The 23,571-nt window shown below is 36.2% G+C and overlaps 1 long non-coding RNA gene across 1 annotated transcript in view; it reads right to left on the bottom strand.

Moving 5' to 3' along the window:
- LOC115306224 overlaps nucleotides 1-13,655 on the bottom strand; it is a 47,042-nt gene extending 33,387 nt beyond the window's left edge. Inside the window, exon 1 of the long non-coding RNA XR_003915255.1 lies at nucleotides 13,597-13,655. This is a non-coding gene — a long non-coding RNA (uncharacterized LOC115306224). The remainder of the gene's footprint in view (nucleotides 1-13,596) is intronic.
- Between the last annotated feature and the right edge of the window lie 9,916 nt (nucleotides 13,656-23,571).

Genomic DNA, 23,571 nt, shown 5'->3' with positions numbered 1-23,571 from the left:
TGCTATTCCATACATGCTTTTTTATTAGAAAAATAATATAATAAAAATATTTTTATTAGAAAAATAATGAGAGGACCAGAGAGCAGGGCAGCTCTGTCATATGCTAACTTCTCAGGTAAAAGCAGCTTTCAAAATACACTTCAACAGAATCCCAGTGATGCTGTTACCGTGGAGACAGCAAGCAGTGAGAAAAGGCTTTAAGAGGAGGGTGCGGGCAGACACTCAGAGCCCTGTTTTACATGCAGAGCCGTCATTTGACTCTATTTTATGCAGCACTGTTGCAATTCCTGATCATACAAGGGCAAAATGGTACCAGTCTTGACAACAGCTCTGTACAAAAGGTCAGGCAGCTTTTGACTATGTTTCTTGTCTTTTCCCTTTTTTTAATCAGAGGCTGTAAAAGAGCAGGAGAGGTTTCCCTTTAAGTAGCCACAGAAAATAATTTAGATACAAAGTGTGTGTTGATTTTAATCAATTCTGATATGGGTAGTTTCTAGCTTTAACCCCTTTGCCCTATTATACCAGTGAATGGCATGACAAAACCATGGACCTGCCTTTGTTTTTTGTCAGCTGCCTTATATCAAAGACACTGGGAGAGAAGGACATCAGATAATAAATCTTTCTGTATCTATAATGAACATTATGAACATCAATTCACTGAAGTAATATTTATTAAGCACTTTAAAAAAGTATATAGGCAGAGCTCCATTACTGGAATTATAGAGGACATAAAGAATTACCCCACTTGGCTCTGATTTTTTTTGAAAATATCAGTTTACACATCCGACTACGCCAGAGTGCAAGTCCTCACTGAGAGTGATGACACTGATGTATTCATCTTTGTAAATGACTGGTATGATGTCTGTCACAGGGAAATCACTCAACAAATGTTTCCCCAGTGGAGGATCACTGAGGTATAAATACAGTCCCTACTTTAAGGGCCTTGACTCTCTTGGTAAGCAGTCTCCCAATATGATTTTGTCCCACTTGATGATTTTTAAACAAGCTGTCTTTGAATGACTTACAAGTGAATGAATGAACTCAAACTCACCATTCAACTTATTCATGGATCCATTCATTCATTTAGTGCCTAAACTCCGGTTATATGTTCAACAAATCCTTTCAGTTTCCCTGATGTTCAACCAAAGTTGGCAGTGTAAAACCTTCCTTGTAGAGAAAATGTAAATAAATGGTAGCTCTAAGTGAAAAACGAGGCAAAGCCTAAGTTCTGAAATGCACAGCACCAAGAAAATGGCACTTGACTCATTTTTATTTCTTGCCCTAGGAAAGAATAGGCAGCTTAAATTTAGGTCTCCCAGGGCAACCAGGATATGAATTAACTCAGTACCACCTACTCAAGCTAATCTCTGCCATCCGAATCACGATGGCTTCTATGTAAGAATAATGCAATAAAAAGAAGATGGCTCTGGGGCATGGTTATAATCTGCTTTATAATTTGAAAACCTCATTTTAAAAAGTAAATTTAACTCTGGACTTGATTATTGTAGCAACTGACATCTTCTGGGAATAGGGAGAAAACTTCATCTTCACATAGTAATATATCTTAATCCTGATCCTAAAAGAAACACATCTGCAAAGGAGAAGCTATTTTGGTCCAAAAGATCTTCAAATTTCTAATCTCATTTGTCGGCATATTTCATAAATTTTAAAATAATAAGGACTCTGTAGCATTCCAAATTTTGAGACCATATAAGTTAGTTCCCTTCAAAAGTCTTTCAAAAGTTCCTTTCAGGTAGTTTGGAGATGGAAGACATTTCCATATACTTGTAACTGATTATAGCACTTCCATTAAAATACTAAAGCTGGAAATTTCATTTATTGATTCATATGTATTTGGAATCAATTCTACTTATTTATTTTCTATTCATAAAATCTTTGAAAAACTTCATAGATACTGGTATTTAAATTTATTTTTAACTTATTAGCAAGACAGGAATATATTTTCTTTTGAGTGATACATTATAAATGAAGCTGGAGTTTCAATTTCTCATTACCCACTTTTATTCTTCCCTTTACTTCTGCCTTCTCTGAGGTATAACTGGAGTAGATATGTAGATATTTATCTAAAAATAAAAGATATAGAGACTTATGTTTTTATAATATATGTTTTATATAAATCTGTTTCTAATAAATAAATATTTAGTTATATGACTATACTGCATCTTATTATCTATTTCACAATTAAAAGGAGTATATATTCCTCACTCCCCACCCCCCACGTTTTTCTTTATTATTACACAGTATACTTATGGTCAGACTGTCTTAAGTTATGTGCTATGGTATATTTTATTATTACCAGAATATAAGGTAGCACATTTTTCATTCCCCCTTCCTCTCTTCCTTTCTATTCTTGTTATTTTCCATAAAATTTCTACCAATGGGAGTTTCTGACTAAACACAGCAGAAGCTGACTGTCTGGGGGGGGGGGCGGTGCAGAAAAAAAATTTTTTTTCAAGGATATTGGGAGCATCACAAGGTTGCTAGGTGCCCTGGAGATATTCCTGAATGGAGTCTGTGCTTCCTGAAACCGTGTCCCAAACTAGCTTTACAGTAAACCCACAACCAACCACTGCAGCAGCCCCAGGGAGCAATAGGGGGAAACTACTGATATCAATTCTGCCAGTGAAACTTTTCCAAGCAGTCTCAGTGTACCCTTCCAGACTGCCATTATCTCCGCTGGAAGGAGGAGCGGCTGCTGCTACCTGGGCTTGAAGAGATGAGAGAGCCAGAGCGAGAGAGTGACTGAGGGAGAGAGAAAGAAAACGGACGAATGGAAGTCCCATGCCTAGCTTTTTTTGTCTGCATTGCTCACTTTGCAATACAAGTTGGGTAATAGTGGTTCTGACTGATGGCGTTGGGGTCACAAGTCTGTGCTCAACATAAAGGCGAGGCTGGAAGTCAGAGCCCTGAACTGGAAGTCCGAGTGTTAGCTCTAGGTTAAGAAAGTAGAGTACATAATGTTGAAATATCCTTAAATGGGGTAAAGCTATTCAAACTTGACTGGTCACCATGAATGTGAAAGATGTTCACTTTACTATGTAACGGACCTGCAAAGAACGAAATCAGCTCACAGTACCCAACAGTAAATGATGGTGCCCAATTTCCCCATGACTTCACAGAACTTTGAGAATACAAAACATTTTGACTATTGTCAAATATTTTCTATTTACAATAGAAAATACATCATTTTCTAAGTTTGGTTAAAAAACCATTTGACATCTAGGCACCTAGGTGGGTCAATTGGTTAAGTGCTCATTGCAGTTCAGGTCACGATTTCATGTTCCTGAGTTCAAGCCCCGCATCAGGCTCCATGCCTACAGCCCCTCCCACATTCTCATGCACTCTGTTTTTCTCAAAAAAAAAAGAACAAAAACAAAACGAAAAAAAAAATTGAAACATTGGGCATCACTGTATATATTTGTAAGGCAATTATCTTCTTCTGTGAATCTTTTTGCCCACAGCTTTTGCATATTTTTTCTAAGTGATAATTTTTTGTTTGTTTCATACCAAATGACAGATATTTTTATATTCTGGTATAATTGTGTTACCTGTTATGTAGGTTGTTATCAATTTCTCCCAGGCTATTGTGTGATTTAACTTTGTTTATACTGCTTTTATTTGGTATACTAAAAGCTTTGATGTTCAGTTTATTAATCTTCCCTTTAATAATTTTTATTTTTGTGATTTTAAAAAGTTGTCTTGTTTAAACAAGGTGGTAACACTATCTTTTGATATTTTTACATAATAATTTTTTAAAAGCAGTTTTGCTTTGGCTTCTGTTTTTTGTCTTTAATTCACCTGGAATTGTGAAGTAAGGAAATGAAGTAAGGAACTAATTGTGGTTAGTGTGAAGTAATGGAATTTCTTTTTCCTATGATTATTCAATTATCCTGAAATCATATAATATTTTATTCTTTCTTAATGAAGTAGAAATGTGAACTTACTCCTTTTCTTCAAAATTTGACTGAAAATCATTAGATATCCTTCCCTCTCCTTTCTACAAAACCAACTTTAACAATCCCTCAGGTTTCAACATAAACGGCACCTTCTCCCAGAAAAATTTCCTAAATATCAAATCCAAACTGCTCTTTCCCAGTTTGGATCATTTTAGACCTTGACTGAGTAGTGACTAGCCCTTTTCTTTCTATGGGAACATAGATGTAAAGCATCTAACATAGACAGAGATGTCCAGTGAGGCTTCCTGGAGGAGGTGACATTGTGGGGAGAATTCAGGAACAGGGAAACATACTTCAGGAAAAAGCAAAGCATCTTCAGCTTCTGTTATGTATCTCCTTGATGTTATGTAAAAGTTCTTGAGCAAAAGGAAAAATGTCTATAATTTCAACTTTCTCCATAGCATTACCCTTAACTATTTAATTAATATTTGCTAACTGATTTTCTAATTAAAGCAGTCATTCCACATGGGAATTAGGGTCACAAATCACCAGAGGGCAATATCTAAATATATATTATATTAAAAGACAATGTATATATATTATAATCCCTCCACTTGTATTGGGCAATGGGACTATGGCTAGAAACAATGCAGAATTTACCTAATTATTAATAAAAAAGTGTTTTACATCTTTGTTAATTTGAAAAACTTCTACATGGCTATATCTTCAAATTAAAAATAAAGAAAGAAATTGTGTATGTCTCTACTGCACGTTACTTATACTTGCTTGCTCTGTGGTCATTATAAGAACCTACTTGCATCTAGTATGTTGTAAGTAATTTTAATATTTACCAAACTTTTACTTTTAACTCATGAAAGTGCCAGTTAAAATCACCTTCCCAGGAAGCACCATAATGCTGGATGCTGCAAAAGTAGAATAGTTTAAATCATTTACATGCTATTCCCATATTCCCGTCCCTACCCACCAGTCTTGATAGGCAATGCCAAATGGACATTTCCCTGCACCTTACTTAACTGTCTAATGTATTTACAAGAACACTGTACCAGTGAGTGGATGGAGTATGGGGAGAAGGTGGGACAATGACTGGTGAGAACAACAGGAAAAAATATAAAGGGGCAATTCACAAGTAGAACTGACAATTTAAATCTATACTTCAACTGAAGACATACCTGCCATAAAAATGGAAAATACTGACAATGCTCCCATCTTGACTCTCTAAGGAAGAAAATCTTGATTTTTTCTTTTTAATGCAAGAGTATATTTAACTTAGAAAATATAATGATTAATGTGAATGAGGATGAAATGCGTTCCATCACCAAGAAGAAATGAAAGGTACCCTCTTAGCCAATATAATTCATTAATTAGCCAGGAAAAGGGGTGTGCAGGTCACTGCAGTCTATCTTACATCTTCCTTCCCTTATCAGACACTGTGACAAGATCACATGCATTTCTGCATGAATATTAAAAGTCTGATTTCCACAAATAGATCTTTTTCCTCCAATAGAATTAATCTTAGGTATGTTAAGGCATGTATTATTTTAGAACTCAAACTATTAAATTCATTGCAAAAATATAATACATCACTATTAGCTGTTTTCAAGATATATATCTGTATTTGTGATTATGGGCACTTGTATGGTGTTTATGCCGATGGTTGTTATCTAAAATCTGTCCTCAGACAAAGAGCTTCTGAAAATGCAACATGTTATTGTCATAAGCAAGTGAAGAGACAAAGTGTGCGCAGCCACCTTTCCAGCTAGAACAAAGAAACATGGCCGATCACTATAAATCAAAGAGGAGTAATGTGGCAGAGACGCACAGTCTGGGAGGTTAAAAGCAATTAGTAAATAACAAAGGTGGCTTTGAGGCTGTGAAGCTCACTCTGTGGCTCAGTTGGGTAATGTCAGCAGTGGAGTCTTTGTCACGCTTTCAGCCAGAGATATTTACAGACTGGGACACAGGCTGTCATGCTGAGTACTACCTTTTGTGGTGTACTTGTATTTTCTCTGATTAAAGATGGAAAAGTCTCCAAACAAAGATAAACCATGAGGCTGGTTATCCTTCAGTAATTTGAGAGCAAAAGATGTCTCATACATTGATATATTCCCAGTGTCCATTATAATCTCTGGACAGAGTGGATCCTCAAGAAATATTTGCCAAAGAAACACATAAATGAAATGCAAATACATGAACAAATGACCACATGGGACAGAACACCAGTTGGTACTACACTTCAGGAATTTGGTAACGGTCTTGCAGTACGTGTCCATTGACTTACCCCCTTACCCACCCTTCATTCACTGACTCAGTTCAAGTGAATGGTGTGAGTATCTACTCTTTGCCAGATACTGTGCTATGTACCAGTGACACAGTGATACAAAGATAAATGAAATATTTCTTGAATTTTTAAAGAATTCAAAAACTATAATGTAATATAATAAGACTAAAACAGAGCTCAATATAAGTTTCCAACTTCTTTCCACAAGATGGAACACCAATCAAATAGGTTGGATGAGAAAGATCTGACAAAGAAACCAGTTCTGAGGATGGGTAAATTGTGCTGTGTTGATATATGTGTGATAAATAGTAGGATATTCTGCCCAGAAAAAAAAAATGGCATGTGCAGTGCCATGAGATCTTCAGAAAGTATGATGTTTTGGGAGAACAAAACGCTAGGAACAAAAGTTTAGACAGCAATGAAAGATTGGAAACATTTACAACATATCCATTATGCTCATAACCATCCCTACCTCCAACGCACACACATAAAGCGTTAGTGCAGAACCAATTGAAAACAACACAGGGCCGAATTGCAATGGCCATTGGACGGTGCTACGCTGAAGTTTATGAGATTGCTAGAGTTTTTAAAGCTCACAGAGGCATGTTTATGTGGTAAACAGTCTTATCTAATTCTCAAAGAAAAGGTAACTCACTGAGTTCCCCACTGGGCCATCCTATTTCTAGTGCTGTTTCTTCGTCCGTCACCATTCAGTGTCATCCAAGGAGGACCTTTTCTTTTCCTGTTATGAGAAGGGGTTTCATGGTTTCTTTAAACCACAAAGCAGCATTCATTTTGTGCTACAAGGAAGACTTTGTGCTCTTTCACTCCCAGTGGTGATAAAAACCTCACGCAGCACAGTATTGCCTGAGATGCCAATATCACAAACTCACATCGTTTTATGTCCTGTTGTGACTTTTTTTTAGGGACAAATGTGAAAGTAAAACTCCACTTTCTACATCATTTCTAGTGGGTAGTGAATATAATCCTCATGGAAATGAAAAATTAATGGCCTTTCACAAACTGACTCAAAAGCTGACTTCAAAAAGAATGCACTCAGAACAGACCCACTGCCTGATGTGTAGGAGAAAGGAGGTTAACAGGGAGAGAGAGGCAGGCCATAAACACATGACAGAGTTCTTTCTGGCCCCAGCTGAGGGTCACTTTTTGGCATCAACTCAACGAATTCCACTATGACACACATGGTTTCCAGGCCTTGAGCTCATGGAGAATCTGCTCCCTCGTTAGTGTGGAAACCTCTTATCTGTTCAAGAGTGTGCTCCCTTAGAAGCTAGGATCTATTTTCCATTGTGAAAGAAAACACAGGACTGTGTGCAGCACTAAGGCACAGATATGCCTGACCCAACTGTCTTCTTCCTAGTCTACTTTTATCAAAAACTTAATAATGCAGATTAAGAAACATCCAAGTTAGCCAATAGTCAGAGGGCCATATGTGTTTATTGCCTTTTGTAAGAACTGTAGCAAACTAGTCTCAAGCACTGGCCCAATCTATTTTTATGTTTCAAGGAAAAGACCAATGTGATGAAGGGTTGACATCTATATACCATGGTGATAAATCAACTGACTCACTTACATTTTGTAAAATAAAGATTTATCCATACTGACAAAGTATCTGTGGGAATTTTTATTTGATAGAGAGAGAGAGAGAGAGGGAGAGAGGGAGAGAGGGAGAGAGGGAGAGAGGGAGAGAGGGAGAGAGAGAGTGAGCGAGAGAGCACATCCGAGTGGGGAGGAGCAGAGAAAGGGAGGGAGAGAGAAAATCACAAGTACTATCAGTGCAGAGCCCAGTGTGGGGCTCAAACTCCTGAAACACAAGATCATGATCTGAGCCAAAACCAAGAGTTGGATGCTTAACCGGCTGAGCCACCCAGGCGCCTCTGTAGGTACTTTTTAAAATCAGATTTCCACCAAGTGTGCTATTATTTAAGCTTAAAAAAATCCATTTACTGCTTTAAAAATAACATACAATTTTAAGAAAATATTCTTACAAGAAACAGGCATGTTTAAGAGTATACTTTTATTGTCCAGCCAATTCATCTTAATCCATCTGTGAGGTACATGTTCATTTACTTTAGATGCTCTTTTAGATCGGTAATTTTTAGGAGATACTTAAGAACCAGGAAAAAACGGCGAACAGATGAAGAGTAAAATCAGTCTCACAGGGGCGCCTAGGTGGCTCTGTTTGTTAAGACTCAGACTGGATTTTGGCTCAGGTCATGGTCTCATGGTTGTGAGATCTGGCTCTGCGTTGGGCGTGGAGCCTGCTTAAGAGTTTCTTTCCCCTCCCCAATTTACACTTTCTCTCTTTAAGAAACAAAACAAAACAGAAACCTAGCCTGACAGTACAATTTAGGGAGTAAATTAATGTGAAAATGGAAATTCGATACCACTCATTCAGCATAATAATTTGAGGCATCTGGTAGAGAAAGGAAGAATAAAAGTTGTTTTCCCTTCTCCCCCCAATTTCAACTAAACACGGTTAGGACATACATATATTCTTATTGTCATGTTTTCAAAATGCACCAGGAAATGCAGAATTACTACGTTCTCATCTAACTATTCATGAAGTACTTTTGTGGTCTAGTGAGGAGTTATGAAGATTTCCTCTCCCCCTACCCGATTCAACAGATTGTAAATTTCTGTTCTGATCGTCTTGACTTCTTTTTAAATCAGTTATCAAAAAAATTTTAAATAAAATAAAAATAAATAATTTGGTAGTTATCCACTGCTCTAATACAGTCTACATCAGAAACTCAAAAGTTGCCTTCAGGAAAAAGCTGACAAACTCATTTATTCTTAGAGCATAAAAAAATCAAACACAGTTCAAAGCATTATTCTGTGAAGGGATATTTGAATTGTAATGAATATAAAAATTTATTCAACTAGCATATTTCTAATGGTGTCCTCATAGGCAATCCGTAAAGGGAATTTGGGTGAGGAGATTCTTGGGCTTTGACTCATTTCAATTCTCCTGGAGGCTATTTTGTCTCCCAGGAAAGCCAGTCTTAAGCCTATGTTGTGGCTGCCACTGTCTGTACTCACCAATTAAAGCTTAATATTTTCTCCACAGAACCTACTTGGACTTTCCATAAACAACTAGAGGCGTGGAATGAACTGTGTCCCTCAACAAGATACATTCAAGTCCTAACCTTGGGGACACAGAATGTGACTTTATTTTGCAACAAGGTCATTATAGATATAATTAGGTAAGCAAAGAAGAAAACATACTAGAATAGGATGGGTTCTTAATCCAACATGACTGGTGTTCTTGTAAGAGGGAAGATGATGTAAACATAGGGGCACTGGAAGAATGTTACATGAAGAGGGAGGCAGAGACTGGAGTAAAGCACCTACAAGCCAAGGACCATCTGGGACTACCAGAAGCTGGCAGAGACGAGGAAGAAGCATCCTCCCCTAGAGGCTTTGGAGGGAGAGCAATGCTGCCAAAACCTTCATTTCACCCTTCTAGCCTCCAGGACTGTAAGAAAATACATTTCTGTGGTTTTAAATCATTCCATTGCGGTACTTTGTTTTGGTAGCCCTAGGAAACTAACACAGCAAGTAATTTCCTTCTGCTTTCAGTCTTTTTCTCTTCTTTCTTTTCTCTCCTTTTCTTATTTATTTAGTCAACATCCACTTAAGTTCTTCATTCACAAGGACAAAGAGAGGGACAGGAGAAAATCAGTCTTTCTTCCCTTTACATTAAAACACTAGGAAACCTGCTCAAAGTTGCATCTGCTTAGTGGATTTCAACTATCTGTAAAAATAGGTTAATAAAATTTATAGAGGATTGCAACTTTCAAACTGTTTAACACAGTGTAATTCAGATGAAACATTATATGGCCCCTCAAAATGTGAAAAAGACTTAAAAATTACACTTTTCATATTGAGGGAGGGAAGGGGTCCCGAAATTGTATCATCCAGCTGTCTTTGGTTATCAGTTCCTATCTGAAATGACACCAGTGACAATACAATTATAGCACCTATGTTATCAGAAAAATGTTTTCAGTATCTGATCAATATATAGTTAAAAATATAGTAAGGGGGGTAGGTGGGTGGCTCAGTTGGTTAAGCATCCGACTTTGGCTCAGGTCATGATCTCAAAGCACGTGAGTTCAAGCCCCCCGTTGGGCTCTGTCAGCTCAGAGCCTGGAGCCTCTTTGGATTCTGTGTCTCCCTCTCTCTGTTTGCACTCTACCTCTTTCTCTCTCAAAAATAAACATTAAAAAAAAGAATTTATTAGGGGAGTGCCTGGGTGGCTCAGTGGATTAAGCATCCAACTTTGGCACAGGTCATGATGTTACAGTTCATGAGTTCAAGTCCCACATCCGACTCACTGCTGTCAGTGCAGAGCCAGCTTCAGATCCTCTGTCCTCCTCTCTCTCTCTGCCCCTCTCTTGCTCATACTCTCTTTCCCTCAAAAATAAACATTTAAACAAACAAGCAAACAAGTAAATAAGATATTAAGGAAGCTTTATTAAGATTGAAGGGGAAAAAACGGGGGTTACTATTATTAGGTGAATACACCTGAAGACTGGCACTCTAAGACATGCATGCCTCTCTTGACTTACATAACATGACAAGGAAGAAAAATATTCCTACTTGTAAGTATTTGGCCATTGATTCAGCAGAAGCTAATGGTTCTGCTGAGTAAACAGGGAGGGTCTAAACAGAGAGGCTCTTTGTTGAATGCTGCAAGTATCAGTAACCATTCTTCTCCCATCTTACCAACTAAGTCACTGAGGCTGTGACTTGGCTTCTGCAATATACCCACAATCACAAAGTGAGGCAGAGAGCCAGGATCCAAAGCCAAGTCTGAAGAACATACATTGCCATGAACTGCACGCTCATGCTCGAGGGACTGGAGACGTCTTTTCCCTGTGTCTTTTGCTTCCCTGTCTCCTGTAATCAACATTTCATCAGGGTTAAATCTCTCATGGAGGTACTGGGTGAGATGATCCTAGACAAGAGAGTAATTATGGCTCTTTCCAGATATCCAGACCCCGGCAGGAAACACCAGTAGTGGGTGGCAGATATAAATGCAACAACAGGTGGTGGGTGGATACAACTACCTGTGTGGGCAGGTGCAGCAAGAGACAACTCCCTGTGTTTTCTCCTTGCCGCACAAAGAGTTTTGTTTTCACCTTTAATCTCTGAGGACAGGCATCATATTCAGAGCAGATCTCCACTGCGGTGCTAAAGCAGCAAGCATATCCTTCCTCGTCCCATACTTGCACATTCTATATAAAGTTATGCTCACATGGCCCTGAAATAGACGTTTTTATGTTCTACAAAAATACCACTGCAAAATGGCAAAAATGCCATAACTTGAAATAGATTATCTTCTAAGATTAACTCTGCCTGAAGAACAGATTTTCCCCACACATTCATTCTAAAATCTTTGAGTCCTAGAAAAACTGCCATTAATTCCCCACTCCTTTGATCTCTGCTGTACTCACCCTTACCTTGACTGTCTTTTCTAGGAACGATGCGGACCAGACGATTTCAAAGCAGACTGTCTCCTAGCTCTGTGAACTTGGGCTATTCTCTTTTAGTCTCTAAATCATGATTTCCTATCTGTAAAATGGGAATACAAAATTTTTCATTATTTCTTGTGTATTTTGCTTCCCTAGGTCTCCCCTATAGCATAAAAATTTCATGACAATTACTTTAAAAATTACAACAGAATCTTGTACATACCATTATGTCATTTGGTCTTACATGTGCACACACACATATATGCACACACACGCTTTTTATGTCAGACACATTCACAATCAATAATGGATTTTAAAAAACACATTTCTATCTGCTCTACTTCTGTCACATTCCATAAGTTTTAGTGTGCTGTTTCTGTTTTAATTCTTCTCACATTATTTGCTAATTTCCCTTGTGATTTTTTCTGAGGCATGTATTATTTAAAATGTGCTGCTTCATTTTCACATAATTGTGTATCTCACAACTTTTTTCTGTTATTGATTTCTCCTTTCATTTCACTGTATTAAGGGCATAATACACAAAGCAAAAACTAACAGAACTGATTGGAGAAATAGAAAATTCTCTAACAACAGTTGAACTTCAATACCTCATTTTCAATAAAGAATAGAACAACTAGACAGAAGACCACCAGGGAAATAGAAGATCGGAACATTATATACAAATCAGTCCTAACAGACATCTACCAAATATTCCACTCAACAACAGCAGAATACACATACTTCTCAGGGTACATGGAACATTCTACAGAATAGACTGTAAGGGAGACTATAAAATGAGTCAGAATAAATTTTAAGTGACTGAAATGATAGAAAAGAAAATAATTCCTAAGTGGGAGGGTCACCAAAAGGGTGAAGTGCTTTTGTTGTTACTTCAAGTTAACATTAATTGAACATTTACTGTAGGTTGGCACTGTGCTAGACATTGGGAACAAAGATTATTAAGGGATTTCCAAGCCACAGGAGCCCAACATTCTAGTGGAAAGAGGAACAGAAAAACCAACAACCCTCAGTGAATTATGATAACTCTAAGAAAAGTGTCACTGCTTTGGGGGCTTAGAGTAAGCACTGGCCCACAGCCAAGAAGGGAAGGCCGTCATGTCAGGTTTAGAGAAGTATCAGACAGGTTTACAGAGAAAGTAAGATTTGTGAAAAGTCTTGGAGATCTCAAGAAATATGTATTTGCAAAGGGGCACAGGGGTTGAAATCTCACAGAATATTTGGGAATAGTGGTTAATGAAACTGCAAAACACTTCAAAATCATCACCAGAGTTCTTTAGAGCACACTCCAGACTCTAGCCTAGTTCCATGCACTCAGGTTTACAAGGAAGGACAGAAAATAATAAGGCATAGATAGCACATTTAGTAAATTTGTTGGAAAGGCAAAACAGGATTACACATTTAAAGCTCGGGTGTAGACTAGTGTTTTGGGTCTAGCAATCCCCAGAAATACTGAGCAGCTTGAATTCCAGTACATATATCACGTGTTCAGTTTGATTGAGCATTGTATAATTTTAAGCCTTAGATAATTAAGCCATGTCCTTGGCTTATGGAAGTGGGTAACACTGAGCATTCCAATGGTGGTATTTTCCATTTTCAGAGACCGAAGGTACACTGGCAATGATTTCCTAGTGAGTTGTCACATTTCAAAATTACTCATGGAAGTGCTCCTAATTACCTGTCTTAGTGTGCAGCAAATAACAGCCTGACGAAATTAGTAATGCTCAGTGTGGTTTAACGACCAGCCTTGATATCTAATTCCCTTATAACATGTGGATTAAACAGAAAAATGATATTTTTCATCTTAAAACCTATGACAGTCCACAACCTAAGCACTTAGTTCACCAGTGACATACTCTTCTACCTCCTCAGTGATAAAGTGATAAAGCTGACTCCCATGTGACAGTCTCTTCTGAAGTGTCCTAGGAAACCAGTGGCATGTCAATTTTCCCTATAATTCATGGTTGAAGCTTGAGCTGTAAAAAAGTTAGAGAAGGAGATTTACCCTTCATTCAGTTAAGAATTGCAATTACTGTCTTTTTTATTATCTGACAAATGAGCATCTCAAATGCTCAATCTTGAGACAGACAAAAAGTAAAACACAAAGTAAAAAAAAATAAGGTCTTTTTTAATAGGAAGCAAAAACTAAGAGGCCTTGGAGAGAAAAGATTTCTAGTTTAAGTTAGTTTTCTAGAGAAAATGGGACATAGCAGAGAAGGATGGACTTTCTGCTCTAAGCAGAGGTGGGATTATTTCAGTGTTTAGTCTGTAACCTTAGCCCTATAATGTGTGTTGCACATTTTAGTTTTCTCATCTCAAAATAGGGACAATATTACCCACCTACCCATTTTATTATCACAAGTAAATGATAGGTAAAAGAGCTGCAAATTTTCAAGTGCATTAATATCAATATTCTAGTAATTAGGCCAAAAAAAAAGTCAGCAATAGCAAGTAAGACTATATTCATAGATTCAATGTCTCTTGTGTAGTGTTTCTTACTAAAAGTAGTCTTGGTACCATAAGGTTGAGCTCTGCAAAACAGAATATAAAATACAACATATAGTATAAACATATAGATAAATGGATACTAGACATAATGCAAGATAGGTTATTCTAAAAGTATATATAGCTTTATATTTGTCTCTTTTCTTTTTCTCAACTTCCTCTAATACATAGTATATATATATGTATATATATATACATATTATATCTCATATTTAAGCTAAATACCTTTTAATTTTATATTTAAAACTAATGAATAATTAACAGTATTTAACACTAGTCTTGGTTCTTTTACTGCCTTTCTCAGCTCAGGGGGAAAAATACACACATATACATATAGACAGATACAAAATAATTATCTTCTCCAAAGCTTATTCTGCCATTTACAAAAGATGGGATTTGGGCTAAATTTTATCTAAGACCTTCTGACACATTAGCTGCCTTCAATCTTAATTTTACCCATCATCCCTAAACCTACCTCTTTCCAAATACCTAACTATGTATTTAAATATCAATCTGGAAAGGAGGGGAAAATAAGAAAGAAAGAAGAGGGAATCTAGAAAAAATGGCTAGAGAAAAAGTACTAGGATTAAAGTTGTAAAACAAAAGAATTGAAGCTGCAAAAGACAAATTGTTCTTGGTCTCTCTGGCATCAAAGATTCATTCAAGATTTTTTATATAATTAAATAAATTATATTTGCTTGTAGACCAGCTATTTCTAGGCCATTACTTAAAAATAAACTTGATAACAAACTGATGGTTACCAGACGGGAGGTAGGTGGGGGAATGGGTAGGGCAGGAGATGGGGATTGAGAAGTATACTTGTCATGACGAGCACCAGGTGATAAATGGAACTGTTGGATCACTATTGTATACCTGAAACTAACACTATATGTTAACCAGAATTCAAGTAAAAACTTAAAAAAAAAAAAAAAGGAAAAACAAAAAAAAATGAACTCAATGTCTATAGTACAATTGTTTTTATAACTCAAAGTTATGATGGGAATTTATACTGTACAGATAGAATATTTAAAATCTTCATTTATTTATTTCCATTTTCAAAGTCTCCAATTATTTAAGCTCTGAAAATTATAGGAGTGGTCTTAAAAATAAGTTGTTACAATAAATAAAGCTAAAAGCACAAAAATTTTAAGGTCCTTGGAATATATCTGTTTGGCAGAATGGATCACTATCCTTTTTATGATTCTTCTTTAAGGGCTAATTGTGATATTGATCAGTGGGGCTACGTGGGAGACTCCAAGGGAGATATAGCATCTCAAAGCACTGAGCTTTACCAACCTTAACATTTCAATTGTGCTTCACATAACATAGTTTTCTTACGACCAAGAAGTCTGGAAATTAACATCATTCCACTGATACAGTTCTGCGCTCCAGAACTGTGTTACAAGGATGCCCAAGTACTAGGATTAAAGTTGTAAAACAAAAGAATTGAAGCTGCAAAAGACAAATTGTTCTTGGTCTCTCCAGCATCAAAGATTCATTCAAGATTTTTTATATAATTAAATAAATTATATTTGCTTGTAGACCAGCTATTTCTAGGCCATTACTTAAAAATAAACTTGATAACAAACTGATGGTTACCAGAGGGGAGGTAGGTGGGGGAATGGGTAGGGCAGGAGATGGATACTTGGACAAGGATGTCTCAGTATTTATTCTGCAATAGTATGGATCATTTGGGCAACTGATTTTGTGTCTGGGCAGATATCATCTATTTTAGCATCAGAATTGGCCTCTTTCTTTAGTCTCTGAACAAAAATACTAAACACATAACTGTTGCCGAGTTTCAGAAATCTAAAATTCCTTGTAACATGAGGGAAAGAAAAATACATTTGCTTGATTTCTACTGTCTCCTTCTCCAAGGCAGTACCACAGGGAATAGAAAAGGGATCTAGAGCAGCAATTCCCAGGAGAATGGGGCACCTCTGGGCGTGCTGGGATCCATAATGGTTTGAGGGGGAATATTAAGAGCATTATTGCTATATATGTTGAAACTCAAGGTTTTATTTTCTATTTTGAAATATATTTCACTATCTATTATAATACTAGTACAATAAAATATTAATCATTTTGATTACATACACAAAGAAGCCAAGTTACATGAAAAGGTGCTTGATATCACTAATTATCAGGCAAGTGAAAATCAAAAACACGATAAAATATCACCTTGCACCTTGTCAGACTGGCTATTAGGAAAAAGACAAAAGACAGATACTGGTGAAGGTATGAAGAAAGGAGAAATCTTATATTATACACCATTGCTAGGAATGTAAATTGGTGCAGCCACTATGGAAAACATAATGAATTTCCTTCAAAAAATTAAAAATAGAACTACCATATGGTACTGCAATCCCACCACTATACAGCATGGTGACTAAGTTAATAACTATATCATGTACTTAAAATTTCTTAATAGAGTTTAACATTCTCACCCCACATATGCACACACACAAAAGGTGACTGTGTGAGGTGATGTATGTAACCTGATTGTTGTAAACATTTGACAATAGACACATCTATCAAATCATCAATCACACTGTACACTTTTAATACATATATTTGTCAGTTATCCATCAATTAATCTGGGGGAAAAAGAAAATATTTGTAACATACATGACAAAATGTTAAGATACTTGTTTTGTAATGAGCGTTTCCATATCTATGAGAAATATGTTATATAAATGAGTTATATAAACAGCTCAATACAAAATTAACAAAAGGAGTATACAATTTCTAGCAGAGAGAAATGTAATTGATCATTTTATTTACTAAATTTGATTACCCTCATTAATTATTGTAGATTTATTTTTATTTTTATTTTTTGAGAAAGAGAGTGAGTGCATACATGCGAGCAGAGCAGGAGCAGAGAGAGAGAGAGAGAGAGAGAGAGAAAGGCTCCCTGCCCAGTGCAAAGTCCAACACAGGACTCAATCCCATGACCGTGAGGTCATGATACTGCAGGAAACAAGGGTCAGATGTTCAACTGACTGAGCCACGTAGGCACCCCAAGTATTGCAAATTTGAACAAAAATATGATAGCCTCTCTAGAAAATGTTGTTGAGAAACAACACTTGCTGGCAGCAGTGTAAGTCTGGGTATTTCTTACGTTTGCCATCTTAGTGTAATACCTAAGTGGGGATGTCCATTAGTCATAAGTTCTACTTATAGAAATTTATCCTGAAGAAATAATCACACAAGCTTGGAAAAGATGTCCATAAAATTATAATAATGGCAAACATTTTGTTTCATCATATGTAAGTCATCTAATTTAATCATCATAAAACACTACAAGTTATTTTTATCTATTATTAGCCCACTTTTATACCTGAGGAATCTCAGGATAACAGAAGTTAAATAACCTGATCAGTATCAAAATAACTGTGATGTTGAAATTAGTCTGCCTATCTCCTGAACAGCTCTTTTCAACTAGGTAATTTTAGCGACTACAGTAGACTGACTCAGCCTCCATTCCACCCTTTTCTGGACCTTCCTTTACTGTGGAATCAGGAAAGCTTAAATACATATCATCACAAGGACTCATTGAAAATAGCCATCCTAATGTGCCAGGGTCAAGGATCAATTTACCCAGGCATACTCCTTTGAGATTTGGAAGACAGGATTCATGTGAAAGCCATGTTAACAGTTCCTTCCATTTTTCTGCTGGCAATGTGGGAGCGCTGGGGTTTTTTGTACCAGCAGCCGAGAGACCAATCAGTAATTTCATAGGAGTCAAGTCCTATGACATCCACTTTGCCAGTGTAAATCTTAAGTGTGGCAAAACTTTGGATCTATGTACAGAGTCTCTGCCTGAGGTTCTTGATACTTGAATCACAGCTCAGGAGAGTTTTCTTGGGACCAACAGTAAGATGACAGCAGTGTCATCCTGATTCTGGAGACAAGAGCTTCAGGGTTCTATTCCAGAGTCAAGAGTTTCATGATTGGATTATACATCAGAAGTTCTATGAACTCAAAGGACTGCTTCCTGATGTCCAGTCTTCTAGATTATGGAAAAGATAGCCATTCTCTGGGTGCCCTGGTTCAATGGTATTATTCTGAACTATTCCTTTAAGCCTAGTCTAGAATTCACTCTTCTAGCCATGCTAATGATTTTGATAAAAGCTCAGAGCTTTCTCATTTCTACAATTAAATACTTGACTAAATGGTTATCCTTGGAACTGTTCTGAGTTTGATCATAATATTTAATAGTTGAAAACATTTTAAATTAATATGATGGGGAATTGGGTAATATAGGTATATGAAACATCTATTCAATGATACAGAATCCAGCCATTAAAATTAAAATACACATTTACATTTATTTATTAACACAAAAATATAACTGAGTGAAAATAGTATTGAGTGAAAAATCAGGCTATAAAATAGGAAGTTGTGTGTATATTGGTGTCTGTGTTTAGAAAAAGCAAGCTATCTAATAAAATAAAATAATCATCTTTAGTATTATTACTTTTGGTAAATCTCACTTTCTTCTTCAGAGCTTTTTTATATTGTGTGAAATCTTAATGAGTACCATTTCTCTAATAACAAAAATAAAAGCTATTTTTATGTTGGGCAAAAAAAGAGAGACATCATCATTACTTTATCTTGGGTATGTAGAATAGCATATTCTCACTACTCTTCTTTAATAGTCTCTACTTTTTTAACATATAATTTTATATTAGTTTAATTGCACAAGCCACATTCAATTCTTTTGAAAGATTATAAGTTTTAAAGGCTAGGTTTCAAAATGAATAATCGTTATAGACTAATTCTAAAAACTACCTTTAAATGGCATGGTTTCTCCTTGTCCCAGTATATTCCTCCACATGGCAATCTTGCCAAGTCACCCCACATACATTGACTGTAGTATGCCTTTTGACTTAATTGCACGATTGTATGTTCTTGGTATCAGATTCAGAGTTAGGAGTTGACAAACCCTCAAAACCACTCCTTCAATCCTCTCTGTCTCTAATAAACTGAGCCACCCAGGCACCCCAGTCCTCAATTTTTTTAATCTAATCTGGTTTACCTAGATTTTATTCATTACTCCCAAAGTTTTCCCCACCTTTTCACTATTATAAAAATTCCAAGTTAGTATTTTTAGTCCAGTCGGCCAAAACTGCAAAAAATCTGCTCCAAAATATTATCATAAATGTGCATAACTGCTTAAGGTATTTCTTCTCCCAGAGAAATTTTTCTTAGGTTTTGAGCTACTAAGTCTATCTCAGACACTTGTACTTCAAGCACCTGAAGCTTTTAAAAGTATAACACTTAGAACCTTGTACTTTATTTTCTGTAAATTTATTCATACCCACCACCAGCCTATAGATTTCTTGAGTTCAAGGAACACCTTTTACAAGTCTTTATAGTCCTCACTTTCTCACTGAGTGCCTGGACAATAGTTCCTGAAGCTCTATCTGTATTTTGAAAGCTTATTTAAACTCAAAAGAATGACTATCTAATAGGAGCATCAGCTGTGTTTGGACAGTGGCTAATGGTAAAATATTGGAGAAATGGTGGTCAGTATAGAGAGTATTTGGATTACGAGCTTTCTCATACTTCGCATAATGAATGACATTACTGTGTAATAATGAGTAAAAGACCAGCTATCCTTAGAGCTAAATGGGATCTTTCAATGCATGTAATTTGAATGTCCTTGAGGAAGATCACACAAATAATCAGAGAATGATGACCAGTTGGAGGATGTCCAGAAGTAGGTAAAATTGAAGGTACTCCAATTTTTTCTTTCTTCCATGTTTCTTATTCCTCTACACCTTGGATATATTCTTTCATTTTATCTCAAGCCATCTGAGTTTTCTCAAGGACTTTTATTCATACCACTTAGGTTTTAATGTGGTTGATGCCATGGCCTCCTATACAATATCTATTTTTCTTTCTTTTTAATTAATACAAGGCCAACATTTTCAAGACATACATGTGGAATATATACATATACACATGTATATACACGCTTACATATGTGTATATATGTATGTATCTATGTATGTATATTTCACCTGAATAAAAGGGGAAATCTGGTGAGCCTAAGCAAAGACTCTTGAATAGAGCTTACTGAAATACCCTTTCTGTTTTGCCTTTTTCTTCTCTCTTCTTATTTTTGACCTCAAATATAGTTTAGATAGCTACAGTCCGGCCTTATTTTGCACCATAAGATGACCTTCAATATGAAAAGTACACACAAATGGCTGTAGAACAGAAAGAGAAGAAAATTCTATCTTGCTGAACCTTCATGGAAGTACAGACTTATTTAGGAGTAATTAAAAACAAGCAATAAAACCTACAATCTGTTTATGCCCGCATTTTGTGTTGCTACTTTTGTTCAGCATAACTGGTCCCAGTTACAGTGAAACACAGATCTTAACTGACAGTTTGAGTTTCTCCTTGTCTCTCCTTAGTGGAAGCAGAACATAACTAGTTCCCATCATCTGGATTTTATAGCCAATATATATTTGAATTCTATTAGACATTCCCTCTATTTTTCTCATTTTATCCTTATATTTCATTTACTTGATCTTTTTTCTTCCATTACCCAACTTTGTGATTCTTTCTGAATCATCTTTGAGTTTTCCAAACTGCTCCCATAAAACTGTAATTTTAATAGTAATATGATACTATTATGTGCTTATGACCCAGTGCCATTCACTTCAAATTTGTCGATCAGTGAAATCTGTTATAGAATAAGAATCATTTCTCTAACTCTCTCTTTTCCCTCTACATAAAACAGACTTATTCCTCTAGAGATGTTCCTGCAAAGGTCCCAGAATGTAGTACAAATAATAGTTAAGACAACAGTGAAAACCTCAGCTCACCACTCCATTCATTGATGCATAGAACTGTAAAACGTTTTAAAATACAGCCTTAACTCCTGGCTCTGTGCTAATACACAAGCAACAGCAAGGTTCACGCTTCCACATTCTGTCTCAACACTAAAACCTTTGTTTCACCAGTCACTTCCTTGCTGGCATTCAACTCATCACTTTGAAAACCGCTTTGATAAACAGATACCTTGAACAATGAGGGATCTATTTTAAAAAGGCTAAATTTCTGGTTTAGCTTGTTAAAATTCCATTAAGAACAGTTACTGAAATAGAAAACATGACAATTACTTACAGAGAAAGTTTCTTAGGGTAACAGGAGAATAAAATGGTATTTTTTATTTAGATTACTCAGAGGAATACATGTTTATCTGTGTTCCTCCTTTAGGAAAGGAAAAGTTGTATTGTAGCTATCTTGAGGATTCATTGCTTCTTAATCTTGTATTAGGTGCCCACTAAACATCTTATTAAGATATTATGTATATGCCAAACCCATTGATATGGTGGTAAAGTAGATTTGAAGATATTAAGCTAAAAAAAGGACATTTCTAAGCTATCAATATATAGGCCAGAAATGTACATTTCCAAGGAGCCCCTGGGTGGCTCAGTCAGTTAGTCATAGGACTCAATTTTGGCTCAGGGTCACGTGTTCCAACCCTGAGTCCAGCTCTGTGCTGACAACACAAGAGTTTGCTTGGGATTATCTGTCTCTGCCTCTCTCTCTCTGCTCCTACCCTGTTCGCTCACTCACTCTCACTCACTCTCTCTCAAAAGCAAATAAATAAACATTAAAAAAGAGAGAAATGCACGTTTTCTGTATATTTACAACAGAAGATAATGTGCCCACAGACTTTAAGGATTCAGAACTGTGGCTGATTTGGTTTTGTTGTTGTTGTTGTTGTTGTTTAAATCTACATTGTTTCAAATTATCCCGATCAAAGAGAAACGTATATTTTCTGTATATTCACAACAGAAGATCGTGTGCCCACAGATTTTAAGAATTCAAAGACATGTGGCTGTTTTTTCTATTTAAACCTACCTTGTTGCAAATTATCGGGATCTAATGTGTTTTTTTTTCTCCCTCCAGTTTTTCAGTCACTGGGCTATGTTTACCAACTTGAAATAAAAGAATCTAACTTCTTCCAGGTATGACCTATTAACAAATACACCTAGTTGGTCCAAAGAGAAAGCATGCTTTTATCCAAACTCCCAGAGCACTGTGCAGAAGCACCACGGTTAGGATATACAGCCTAAAATTCCTATCCCTTTAATTTTACTTAGACCTGAACACCATTTGTCTCTTTCTAAATGTCTGAATCTGTCATGGACACTGAGGGTCCTTTAGCAGTGACCATGGATGGGAAAGCTTGAGCCTGTTTCTTGCCTGCCATCACAATGTTACCTTTATCATTTATTCAGTAGAGTTAGATGCAGTATTATAAAATTGTATCCATACAAACTACTTATTCAGGAAAAGGAAAAACAATTCTGCCACCTAGCAGTAGCTGCTGTGGCCAGTTCTGGACATTGTCTTGAAGAGCAGTCCTCCATTCCTTGATTCTTTAGCATCTTCGAACATCTTTTATTGACCGAGCACCATATTCAAAGCTCTGACAGTACAAACATGAAAAATGTGTTCTCTAAGGTCAACATCTTAGGAAGCTCCTTCCAGCTTAAAATTTCTATTAATATAATTATTCTATTTCAGGTATTATGTCATAGTGCCTTTCTTAGAAGAAACTTGTATCTTTCTAAAAAAGGGGGGAGGTAGCTAGAAAGTTTCCAATACACAGAAAAGTTGCAAGAAGTGTAAAAAAAGGAAAACAACAATGTGCTTTTTATTCAGATACACCAATAACTGATATTTTGTCCTAATTTTATTTTTCCTTTACATTTTACATCATGCTTATTTTTCTGAAGCTTTTGAGGTTGAGATGCATATACCATGTCTCTTTACCTCTAAATAATTAAGTGTATATTTCTTTAGAATAGCATATCCTATTATATAAGTATAATACAACTCTCTTTATCAAATTTAAATGCTATATAATCATATATCAGCCATATTCCAATTTTAAAAAAAAAATTACCCTTTATAGTACTTTTTCTACCTCCAATACAAAATTCAGTTTAAGACCCCATATTTTAGTTGTCATCTTTTTTAATCTCCTTTAATCTGGAATACTCCTCCAGCATATAGTTTTCTTTTGTGACACAGTTTCAAATGCAGTATTTTTTTTTTTTTTTAGTTTTGTATTTATTTTTGAGAGACAGGGAAGGGTCAGAGGAGAGAGGGAGGTACCGATTCTGAAGCTAGCTCAAGCTCTGAGCTAGCTGTCAGCATAGAGCCCGATGCGGGGCTCGAACCAGGAGATCGTGACCTAAGCTGAAGCCAGACACCCAACCAACTGAGCCACCCAGGCGCCCTTATTTTTTGTTTTAATAAAATGTTCTGCATTTTGAGTTTCTCTGATGTTTCTTTGTGG

The sequence above is a fragment of the Suricata suricatta genome, chromosome 11 (assembly GCF_006229205.1).
Source record: "Suricata suricatta isolate VVHF042 chromosome 11, meerkat_22Aug2017_6uvM2_HiC, whole genome shotgun sequence".
Taxonomy (NCBI): Eukaryota; Metazoa; Chordata; class Mammalia; order Carnivora; family Herpestidae; genus Suricata; species Suricata suricatta.
The sequence above is the reverse complement of the archived record's forward strand: the minus strand, read 5'-3'. Positions and strand labels throughout refer to the sequence as shown.